Raw genomic sequence first — 12,761 nt, 5'->3', positions numbered from 1 at the left:
ACTAGATAGGTGTACCCGGTACTAGATAGGTGTACCTAATAAACTGGAAACTGAGTGTATAATACAATCAGATGGATATTGTTGATGAACATTATAGTGAATGTGATCCTCCTTAAAAATATTTGTTGGAGTTTTGGTAATGATTGATTCAACTATGCAAATGTTTTCAGTTAACGAACATTACGGAAAATAACCAACATCATAAATAACTACATGACAAATAAAATGTAGACAAATATCGATGCCAAAACACCAAGGGACATCTGATTTCTTCTCCCACCTGAGTAGAGAAGAATGGCGCCATTAGTTATGTGATATAACCATTTGTCATGTCAGTCTTGATAATTATCTTATAGAAGAAGTATCATCAGTGGAGCACACATTAAGGTTGATATCTTCCTGTATTAGAATGAATTAATAGACCCTTTCATGCATTTTGATACTAAAATGCTTTCTAGGAGAAGCTCCCAGCTCGTACCGTTCTGCACCAGCATGCCCTCAGTGACAGATAGGGAACCATTGTTAGGGGCTGGATCTATCTGCAGCAGCTTGCACATTAGAGGGTAGATGTGGACACTGTCAAAGGGCTCAGACAGATAACTCTTTTTGAAATCTGGTCCAAAAGCACGGAAGATGGTCTTCATGTCCATTTCGTCCATGTGGAATCCATGATCTCCTTTGTTTACGTATACGATGAACCGCTGTTGAAATGACATGCATATCATAATTGTTTTTATTTTTTAAATCTGTGATATTGTTACTTTACCATTTTTTAATAATAATAATAATAATAATAATAATATATGCCATTTAGCAGATGCTTTTATCCAAAGCGACTTACAGTCATGTGTGCATACATTCTACGTATGGGTGGTCCCGGGAATCGAACCCATTACCCTGGCGTTACAAGCGCCATGCTCTACCAACTGAGCTACAGAAGGACCATTTTACTTTGTACATAGTATGTGAAGTGTCTTTAAAGTTAATATCAGTACCTACCGAGTTTAAGTTGAAACCTAGATCAGCAATGACAATAATAGGCTGCATTCTGTCATTCTTGGACAAATGAAAGTTCTCTGGCATATCTTCCTTCTTGTAGACTGTGAGGTTTGGGGCCTTCATGAGAGCATCATAAACCTGCTGTTCCTTTCCTTTCTTCGGCGTGATCATTCCAAACCCGCCGTAGTCAAGGAGCTCAAAATAAACCAAGTTGAAGAAATTCAGGTATTTAGAGAGGATTATTTCATCTACAAGAGGTCTTTTTTTGACGGTGGTCATGCCATGGTCAGTTTTCCCTTGAACCCTTAGGTGATGATGATGTTCAGGTTATCTGTCAAACCATCTCGCTGGATGGCCTCCCTCAGGTATCCGATGGTGCGGTCAATCTGCTTTATTATGGTTTTCCTGTCAGGATGGTCTGGTCCTTTGGCATGACCCACGTTGTCAGGCTCTCCATAGTACAGAGTCACAAAGTCAAAATCTTCTTTGGTGAACCAGCTCAACACAGTGTCAATATTCTGTTGCCACTCTGTTTCGTTATCATCTTGTTGACCTGTTTCCTCAACCACCGCCCGGTTTACACTTTGACCACTGTAGTTGGCGGCTCCTCCTGGAAAGAAAAAGGAACCTGTTTTCAGGCCCTGAAAGAGAAGAAAAGGTATGTATGCTTGTATGTATGCTTCTAATTACAGGGTGTAGTAGGGGTCTTAACTTTCATTAGAGCAACTTCATTCACCTAAAAATAATCAAGTCAAATTAAATGTTATCTGTCACATGCTTACTTACAAGCCCTTAACCAAATACAACACCAAGCCCTTAACCAATGTAGAAATGCTTCCTTACAAGCCCTTAACCAACAGTGTAGACCTCACAGTGAAATGCTTACTTACAAGCAACACCTTAATGTGAAATGCTTCCTTACAAGCCCTTAACCAACAGTGTAGACCTCACAGTGAAATGCTTACTTACAAGCCCTTAACCAACAGTGTAGACCTCACAGTGAAATGCTTACTTACAAGCCCTTAACCAACAGTGTAGACCTCACAGTGAAATGCTTCCTTACAAGCCCTTAACCAACAGTGTAGACCTCACAGTGAAATGCTTAGACCTTACAAAATGCCCTTAACCAACAGTGTAGACCTCACAGTGAAATGCTTACTTAACAAGCCCTTAACCAACAGTGTAGACCTCACAGTGAAATGCTTACTTACAAGCCCTTAACCAACAGTGTAGACCTCACAGTGAAATGCTTACTTACAACCAACAGCCCTGAAATAACCAACAGTGTAGACCTCACAGTGAAATGCTTACTTACAAGCCCTTAACCAACAGTGTAGACCTCACAGTGAAATGCTTACTTACAAGCCCTTAACCAACAGTGTAGACCTCACAGTGAAATGCTTACTTACAAGCCCTTAACCAACAGTGTAGACCTCACAGTGAAATGCTTACTTACAAGCCCTTAACCAACAGTGTAGACCTCACAGTGAAATGCTTACTTACAAGCCCTTAACCAACAGTGTAGTTCAAGAAAAGTTTAAGAAAATATTTACCAAATAAACTAATGTAAAAAATTCAATAAATTATAAAAAGTAACACAATAACATATCAATAACGAGGCTATATACAGGGGGTACCGGTACCAAGTCAGTGTGCAGGGGTACTGGTTAGTTGAGGTCATTTGTACATGTAGGTAGGGGTGATGTGACTATGCATAGATAATAAACAGTGAGTAGCAGCAGTGTACAAAACAAATGGGGGGGGGGGTCAATGTAAATAGTCTGACAGTGGTTTCTGTAGCTGTGGGTAGGAGGACTGTAAGCTAAATCTGCATATTAGACAAATAACACTTGTGATATTTTATGTCCAGGATCAAATCATGACCAGTTCCTCACTTGGTTCTGTGCTGTAATCCACAACGGTAAGGCTCCATTGTCCCACCACTCAGACCTCTTCAAGGTAGCTTTATGGACGACTTTCTGATGAGTTGTGGAATTAAACATCATATTGTGAACAACTCCATGATCCTCTATCCATCTCCCTGTGAGAGATATGAGAAGAAAGTAGAATGATATGTAAATATTTTTTAATGCCAGTGTAGCCGATGTGAAATGGCTAGCTAGTTAGCGGTGGTGCGCGCTAGTGACGTTTCAATCGGTGACGCCACTTGCTCTGAGACCTTGAAGTAGTGGTTCCTCTTGCTCTGCAAGGGCTGCGGCTTTTGTGGAGCGATGGGTAACGATGTTTCGAGGGTGACTGTTGACGTGTGCAGAGCGTCCCTGGTTCGCACCCAGGTCGGGTCTAGGGGACGGACGTAAAGTCTATACTGTTACACCAGCAACCTTCCAGTTTGAATGGTCTTTTCGTCATGACATTATGATAAACAGTATCCAAAACCTCAGTGATGTCTTATCAAGGATATCGAAGATGGCATTTACAACTTTAATTGCTGTACTATATATATATATTTTTTTATCACTGTCATATAAGAGAACATTTAGAAATTGTAGATTTGTAGGTTTTTCCTGCATTAACAAATGAAAACATAAGGTGATTTCCATTTCTCAGGAATAACTCTAGGGTCAGATTAAAGTGAGGTCATTTGCCCAGAGATAAAGTAAGCAGCAAGTTTGACCAGATTTGTATTTAAATAGTTAGGACCCGAAGGATATGTACAGTATGTGCACATATACAGTGTACATTTGATTTATTTTCTTTTAATTGTACCTTTATTTAATTAGGCAAGTCAGTTAAGAACAAATTCTTATTTTCAATGATGGCCTAGGAACAGTGGGTTAACTGCCTTGTTCAGGGGCAGAACGACATAATAGATTGTCCTAAAAATCCAAAAGAACATTTCATTTAGATTTGAGTAATTTAGTAGAGATAAGAGCGACTTACAAGAGCAATTATGGTTAAGTGCTATGCTCAAGGGCACATCGGCAGATGTTTGACCTAGTCAGCTCTTAACCACTAGGCTTACCTGCCACCCAGAACACTGGCAAGTGAGGCTACTTAGTAACGTGAGTGAGATCATGGTCAGGACTGGCATTTTCTGGGCACATGCCACAAACAAAACAGTTTTTATGAAAGAATTGAAATATTTGGCCAAAGAAATCAACAGTCAATAATCCATCTACAATAGTAGGCTACATTTCACTTCAAAACCAGTTTTGAAACAGTAACTTGGGCCCGTAGTCACATGTTACCCAAGGAAATACTTCTTATTTTGGATTAATATGCACCTGATTGAGAACTTCAAACACGCTGCTCAAATGCACGCAACAAGTCAATAGCATTTTGTAACTCTTCTGCCTTACCAGTTATGGTAGTAAAGTGAGATGGGGACGTCATGGTGATAGCCGGAGGGGTGATGTACTTTGCCTTCACTCCATCTACCACTAACTTGTCCATGTGAGGGGTGTCTACGTCTTGATCATAGTCCCATCGGAAACCATCAAAGGAAATCACTAGCAACTTGTTGTGTGTCCCCTTGTTCAATGGTTTGCACTCTACACTGAGAAAAACTGCCATTCCCAAATACAAATACAACCACATCTTGATGTCTTGGCTTGTCTGCACTAACTAATCCTGTTGGGCTTGATGGATGTCATTTATAGTCATCATTGTGGTCAGGAAGATAACATGTGTTCTTTGAAGAGTGTTATCTGCAAAGGACAAACCTTGAATGTGCCTTGCTTTAATAGACAGGAGGGGTGTTATCAATTGTTATCTGAAGAGAGATTTCACCTAAGATGCCTAGAGATTAGTCTATGGACCCAAGAGTGTTATTAACCCAAGACTAAGATCTGTCTACTCAGCTACTCAGCATATAGGTAGAGTTATCTTTAGTTGTGAAGTAATGGGTCAGGTAGGACCCTGTAATGATGCTCTAAACAGTGTGCCAGAGCCCTGAGGTTAAACAAGGTATTTGACAGCCTCTACTTCTATGCTTTGTACCTGAGTAGGCAGATCTTATTATTATGATTATTATTTTTTAACCTTTGATGTCCAAAATACTCCACCAACAGCTTCTGTCCAAGTCAATCCACCGTATCAACAAAACAATAAAACATGACCCTGAAAATGACTTTGAAATATGAACTTTCCTAAAATCAATCTACTAAAATGTCATTGTACATGATAGTAATCTTATCTAGGTGACCTCAGACAGTGTCCCAACCCATTAGGGGTCGCAGCAGGTGACTTTGCTGATAGCTGCTTTATTGAGGAAAAGTTAGACTTTCTATGACTGTGATACTGTATGTGGTTATCTCACCTAGCTATCTTAAAATGAATCAATTACCTGTAGTCACTCTGGAGCCATAGGAGGACAGGCTCATTGTAATGGCTGGAATGGAGTTAATGGAACGGAGTCAAACAGATCAAACACATGGAAACCACATGTTTGACTCCGTTCCATTCATTTCTTTCCAGCCATTACAATGAGCCGTCCTCCTATAACTTCTGATTATTTGAAGTTTAATGAGCTTTTGTAACTGTAACTGATCAGAAAGCAGTCTATCTGCTATGGCACATTTCTACCCCCCCTCCCCTCCCCAATAACGTTGATATAATATCAAATAATACTCACATTTACCCTTTCATTTTTATTGATAATTCAATATTGTAAAGGAAATAGCCTACCAATGATGTCATAGCAATGTACACTAAACAAAAATTTAAACGCAACATGTAAAGTGTTGGTCCCATGTTTCATGAGCTGAAATAAAATATCCCAGAAATTGTCCATACGCACAAAATGTATATTTCTCTCAAAATGTGTGCACAAATATCTTTACATCCCTGTTAGTGTGCATTTCTTCTTTGCCAAGATAATCCATCCACCTGTTGTGGCATATCAAGAAGCTGATTAAACAGCATGATCACCTTTTGCTGGGGACAATAAAAAGCCACTCTAAAATGTGCAGTTTTGTCAAACAACACAATGCCATGTTTTGGGGAGCGTGCAATTGGCCTTTTGACTACAGGAATGCCCACTAGAGCTGTTGCCATAGAATTTAATGTTAATTTCTCTATTATAAGCCACCTCCAACATAATTTTATAGAATCTGTCAGTAGTTTTAGAGAATTTGTCAGTAGTCCAACCTGCCTCACAACCGCAGACCAAGTGTACGGTGTTGTGTGGGCGGGCAGTTTGATGGTTGTCAACATTGTGAACAGAGTGTCCCATGGTGGCGATGTGGTTATGGTATGGGCAGGTTTAAGCTACAGACAACGAGCACAATTGCATTTTATCGATGGCAATTTGATACCATGATGAGATCCTGAGGCCCATTGTCGTTCCATTCATCCTCCGTCATCACCTCATGTTTCAAGGATCTTTACACAATTCCTGGAAGCTGAAAATGTCCCAGTTCTTCCATGGCCTGCATACTCACCAGACATGTCACCGATTGAGAATATTTGTGTACGACAGTGTGTTCCAGTTCCCGCCAATATCCAGCAAGTTTGCACAGCCATTGAAGAGGAGTGTGACAACATTCCACAGGCCACAATCAAAAGCCTGATCAACTCTATGCCAATGAGATGTGTCCATGCATGAGGCAAATGGTGGTCACACCAGATACTGACTGGTTTTCTGATCCACACCCCTACCTTTATTTTAAGGTATCTGTGACCAACAGAAGCAAGTCTGTATTCCCTGTCATGTGAAATGTATTTCAATTGACTGATTTCCTTATATGAACTGTACCTCAGTAAAATCTTTGGAATTGTTGCATGTTTTGTTTATAATGTTGTTCCTTATAGTAAAAACGTGTTTCGTAAGCCTCAATACTTATACCCCTCATATCCTCTGTCTTGTCCTCAAGAGCAATTACTAACATAATTAGTCACTAAACCTAGGGCTATGTGTGAGAGGCTGATTACCATAGAGTGAACAAGATCTGATGAATGGCTTTCTGACAGATCAATACAGAGTGGTGAACTAACGTGAAAGCATCTATTTATCATTTTGAGAGTATGTGGTGGGTACGAAGCACAAGATATTTCAAGTGTGACAGGTGTTAACTAATTAACTAATTAACTAATTTAAAACGACAGCCACCAGAGGGCAGTATTGTCAAGTTAGTGATAGCGCGGCGCGCAGCAACATCTCATTGAGGAAGAGGGTGCATCTGAAGTGATGCGGGAGCCAGTGAAATCATCTTTGGGACTGTTCTCCAACCGTCTTTCATAAAGAGGAAAGGGGGAGACACAACTAGATTGAACGTCAAGAGGGCAGGTTCCTCTATCGCTGCTGATATAAACAATGGATTGAGAATGGGGTTTGGTTCTCTGTGTGGTGAAGTCATCTTTCTTAGCCGAGTTTGCTCAAATCGGAGCATTTGAATTTGAAAAGTTTTTTTTTGTCAGCATCACTGGTTTGGGATTATTTTTGTTCATGTTTTTATAAGGTGAGTTTAGAATCAATGACAAAGTATTTTCATAAACATGCATTGAAAATTGTTGATATTGAACATTTTTTAAATAATATCTGTTATAATTGACTTTGTTGATCAAAATGTTTCTGATGCTGGAATTCCCCCAGTTTTACATAGGCCTAGTTTATTATGTGTGACACCTGCCTGTAGATTCTCAAGGCTTTCTTTTCAAGGCTGAATAATGGACAGGTTGTAGGAAAGGCTACATCAATCATATATTTTGCAAGTGTTGCAGGAAAATGTGTTGGTAACAGTACTTCAAATATGTCCAGCAACAATGAGGTCATATCTACCTGTCACCATACCTGCTCTTGCCAATCTGTGTTATTACGCAACTGAATTGGGCTGTGGAACCTGGTGGTTTTTATTGAATCTGTATGCAGTTATGAGCATCCTTCATTCACCCTGAATGGATTAACAGGGCAGGGTCGTTATGGTTTCGTCACCTAATATGAACAGGGATGGTTATCTGATGTAGTTTGTGCTGCAGGTCACTAGAGTACCCAGTTTGCACATCATTTTCCCAGAACCATATGTTTCTTAGTGCTTGGCGAGAGTGGGGTTGTACTACGGTTGTTTTGCATACAACCTTCCCGTAACGTTTCCTACAGGTTTCCTCTATTCAAAGTCATGTTCTCAGAATGTTCAGAGAACGTTATGAAACAACGTTCTTCTGGGGGAATTTCAGCACTTCAGCATAACGTTTTCTGCACGTTTCCTCGTGGTTCTATTTAAAGTCATGTTCTCAGAGAATTAAGAAAACTGTCCATAAAAACCACAAGAAAACATAAGTATAGTTCAAAGAAGGTTCTAAGAATATTATTTTAAAACGTATACGTTCCGTTCTCAGCATCAACAAAACTCTCTATCCTCTATCTGGTTAAGTGTGTTCAGGTGTGTTGGCTTCACCCACTAATTGGCCACATCTGATGTTAATGAGTGCTTGTTTCCTTTGACATAGGGTCTGTTTGAATAGACTAAAATGAACAGCTTTGTATGAGTAAAAAAACATGTCATGCCAGCGCCATCCTGATGGCGTGGTCGACTCATTTCATGGATAGGGAGCAGGAAATCATAGGTTTGTATCTCACAATAATAAAAAAGTTGCCTTTATTTAACTAGGCAAGTCAGTTAAGAACAAATTCTTATTTACAATGACAGCCTACACCTGCCAAACCCGGGCGACACTGGGCCAATTGTGCACCACCCTATGGGACTCCCAATCATGGTCATGATACAGCCTGGATTCAAACCAGGATGTCTGTAGTGACACCTCTAGCACTGAGATGCAGTGCCTTAGACCGCTGTACCACTCAGGAGCCCGATGCCATGCCACAATAACAATACATGTGTTTCATGATTAATGACTAAGCAAATACATTTCCATGTGTTTTCATGATTAATGCCTAAGCAAATACATGTCCATGTGTTTCATGATTAATGCCTAAGCAAATACATGTCCATGTGTTTCAGGATTAATGCCTAAGCAAATACATGTCCATGTGTTTCATGATTAATGCCTAAGCAAATACATGTCCATGTGTTTCATGATTAATGCCTAAGCAAATACATGTCCATGTGTTTCATGATTAATGCCTAAGCAAATACATTTCCATGTGTTTCATGATTAATGCCTAAGCAAATACATGTTAATGCCAAATGTGTTTCAGGATTAATGCCTATACATTTCCATGATTAATGCCTAAGCAAATACATTTCCATGTGTTTCCATGTGTTTCATGATTAATGCCTAAGCAAATACATGTCCATGTGTTTTCATGATTAATGCCTAAGCAAATACATGTCCATGTGTTTCCCTATGATTTAATGCCTAAGCAAATACATTTCCATGTGTTTCAGGATTAATGCCTAAGCAAATACATTTCCATGTGTCTTACTTGTGCTTGGAGTTCAAAACAGTTCAACTAAGCTAGCAGTCTTATTGGAACATGTTCTCAGAATGCTATTTAATTACCGTCAAATAACCTGTCAGTTCCGTTCTCAGAACATTAATAAAACCTCCCAGGAAAACTTTCCGGGAACCATAGAAAAATGTTCTCAGAACCTCCCTACAACCTAAAAATGTACATTCCCAGAACAGGAGAAATGTTTACTTCCGTTCTCAGAATGTTTAAATAACTTTCAGTTTTTAACGGTCAGGAACTTATGACTTCGTTCCCAGAATCAATAATGTACATTCCTACAACTTCCAAGGAACTAAATGTGCTAGCTGTGTATGCTGTTACAGGTTAGTCATCTAGCAGATGCTAGCTTTGTGATTCCAGCTACCAACCTTTCAGTTACTGGCCCAACACCTTTAACCACTAGGCTACCTGCCACCCTGTTGCACTGCCCTACTTCAGTCTAACATCTCTCCCAGTCTTTCAATAGAACTATTTTTCCTGACCTATGGAGGGCGTGCAATCAACACCCTGAATTTGAACCAAGAACCGTGCTTGACTTGGGCAGGAGCTCACCGGAGCTGAGTACTGGCACCTCAACATTTCTACTGCTTGATCTCCTGTTCCTCGTATAGAATACTATAAGTATTTTAGGTCTCCTGCTCCTAAATATAAACATGAGTACAGGCACCTATTTCAGTCCATTTCAAGCACTGACCAATAATTGTGATTGACAATAAAAATGGCTTCCTTCTGAAGGCATGTAAAATAATAACAATAATACTACTTTCTAAATAAAGACCTGTAGCTTACACACATGCAGGCATTAGCAAAAAATATAGTAAATTGATCAAGAGAATTATACCTAACCAAATGATCTTGTCTGATCAAGTGCAGCTGCATGCCTACACACAAACAGTTGCTCAGAGAGAGAGCGGTTAGAGGGAGTTCCCCCTAAAAAGAAGCCAACAAGGAACTGATCGTGATGTTTCTATGAATATGCAAATACACCTGAATCTCTCTCCTGTGAGTGGCTGAAAAACATATCTGATGTGTTATTGCCAGCTGAGTCTAACTCATACTGCTCCTGTTGATGGCATTCACAGGAGGTTGACGGCACCTTAATTGGGGAAGACGGGCTTGTGGTAATGGCTGGAGCGTAACGAGTGGAATGGTATCAAATGCTACATCAAACACATGGTTTCCATGGTTTCCAGGTGTTTGATGCCTTTCCATTTGCTCCGTTCTGACCATTATTATGAGCCGTCCTCCCCTCAGCAGCCTCCTGTGATGCCTTTCCATTCCGTCCTACCCTGGCTTCTGTGTGTGTGTAAATGAATTAAGACAAGTCATTCATTCTCTGCCATTTTAAAAAGAATGAAGAGCTGGGGTTTGTTAGCACTGACATGTGTTGGTCAACCTGATGAACTGACCACTGTTAAATAAATAAGGACGTTCATTGGAAAGGTAAATGAATGGATATCCAACTAATAACACACGCTTCCCTTTTGCTTTTGAAATGCATTGTCAGTTTCTGGTCTGCCTCTGAGAGCTCGTATGAGTAATGAGTAGTCCATGCACACTGACTGCTGTATGATTCATTGTTTTCAGGTTTCCTGTAAGAGGTGTTTTCTCACTGCCTTCTGTTTCCATGAATAGCGAAGAGGCATTTTTATCATTGAGAGATATCAGCTTACTGAAACCAGGACGTCTTGAGGCATCACTTCAGACTGACGGTGACACAAATGTGTCCTTCGCCTTGCTGAGAATTCCATGACTACAGACAGAAAGTCTGAGATGACCCCCCCTCATGTCCCTGCATCTGGTTTTCAGTGGCTCGGGTGAAATTCAGAAAGTATCCTTTCACCTGTAATTGAGCTGAGCGACTTATGCTTTTTCAAACCCTATAGCCCTGGAGCGCTGCGGATTGTGCAAGCTTTGGTTTCAGTCCAGCACCGACACTACTGATTCAAAGGTTTAAGTAGTTGAATACGGTGTGTTAGTGCTGGGCTGAAGCAAAAACATTCCTATAGTTTGACACTGTCAGAGTGAGCAGGTGTTGTAGTGTAGCTGTAACATTGTACCAGTGGGAGTGACATGTTGAACGTAGTATCTACCCACTCAGTGGAAGCTGAGTATCTACCCACTCAGTGGAAGCTGAGTATCTACCCACTCAGTGGAAGCTGAGTATCTACCCACTCAGTGGAAGCTGAGTATCTACCCACTCAGTGGAAGCTGAGTATCTACCCACTCAGTGGAAGCTACCCACTCAGTGGAGCTATCTACCCACTCAGTGGAAGCTGAGTATCTACCCACTGAGTATCTACAGTGGAAGCTGAGTATCTACCCACTCAGTGGAAGCTGAGTATCTACCCACTCAGTGGAAGCTGAGTATCTACCCACTCAGTGGAAGCTGAGTATCTACCCACTCAGTGGAAGCTGAGTATCTACCCACTCAGTGGAAGCTGAGTATCTACCCACTCAGTGGAAGCTGAGTATCTACCCACTCAGTGGAAGCTGAGTATCTACCCACTCAGTGGAAGCTGAGTATCTACCCACTCAGTGGAATCTACCCACTCAGCTGTGGAGCTGAGTATCTACCCACTCAGTGGAAGCTGAGTATCTACCCACTCAGTGGAAGCTGAGTATCTACCCACTCAGTGGAAGCTGAGTATCTACCCACTCAGTGGAAGCTGAGTATCTACCCACTCAGTGGAAGCTGAGTATCTACCCACTCAGTGGAAGCTGAGTATCTACCCACTCAGTGGAAGCTGAGTATCTACCCACTCAGTGGAAGCTGAGTATCTACCCACTCAGTGGAAGCTGAGTATCTACCCACTCAGTGGAAGCTGAGTATCTACCCACTCAGTGGAAGCTGAGTATCTACCCACTCAGTGGAGTGGAAGCTGAGTATCTACCCACTCAGTGGAAGCTGAGTATCTACCCACTCAGTGGAAGCTGAGTATCTACCCACTCAGTGGAAGCTGAGTATCTACCCACTCAGTGGAAGCTGAGTATCTACCCACTCAGTGGAAGCTGAGTATCTACCCACTCAGTGGAAGCTGAGTATCTACCCACTCAGTGGAAGCTGAGTATCTACCCACTCAGTGGAAGCTGAGTATCTACCCACTCAGTGGAAGCTGAGTATCTACCCACTCAGTGGAAGCTGAGTATCTACCCACTCAGTGGAAGCTGCTGAGGGGAGGATAGTTTTCATATGTTTGATACCATTCCATTCACTCCATTCCAGCCATTTTTATGAGCCATCCTCCCCTCGGGCAGCCTCCATTGGTACTCACCTCATTCTGACACCTCGTTGAATGACAACACACAACACACCAACACCAGGCAGGGACATTCCTCTCCCCTTTCATCTGAAACTGATCCAAGCTTTACTTCTAAAGTTGCTTCTGAA

The 12,761-nt window shown here is 41.1% G+C and overlaps 1 protein-coding gene and 1 pseudogene across 2 annotated transcripts in view; one reads left to right on the top strand and one right to left on the bottom strand.

Annotated features, from left to right (window-relative positions):
* Nucleotides 1–131: 131 nt before the first annotated feature.
* Nucleotides 132–4,661, bottom strand: LOC124022276 (annotated as a pseudogene).
* Nucleotides 4,662–7,183: 2,522 nt separating this feature from the next.
* The window catches only part of LOC124022275 (copine-4), a 110,325-nt gene continuing 104,747 nt past the window's right edge, over nt 7,184–12,761 (top strand). For both annotated transcript variants that reach the window (XM_046337198.1, XM_046337197.1), the window contains exon 1: nt 7,184–7,418. The gene's annotated coding sequence lies outside the window, so the exon portion shown is untranslated. The remainder of the gene's footprint in view (nt 7,419–12,761) is intronic.

The sequence above is a fragment of the Oncorhynchus gorbuscha genome, unplaced genomic scaffold (assembly GCF_021184085.1).
Source record: "Oncorhynchus gorbuscha isolate QuinsamMale2020 ecotype Even-year unplaced genomic scaffold, OgorEven_v1.0 Un_scaffold_1314, whole genome shotgun sequence".
NCBI lineage: Eukaryota > Metazoa > Chordata > Actinopteri > Salmoniformes > Salmonidae > Oncorhynchus > Oncorhynchus gorbuscha.
This window is presented reverse-complemented; position numbering and strand designations above follow the sequence as displayed.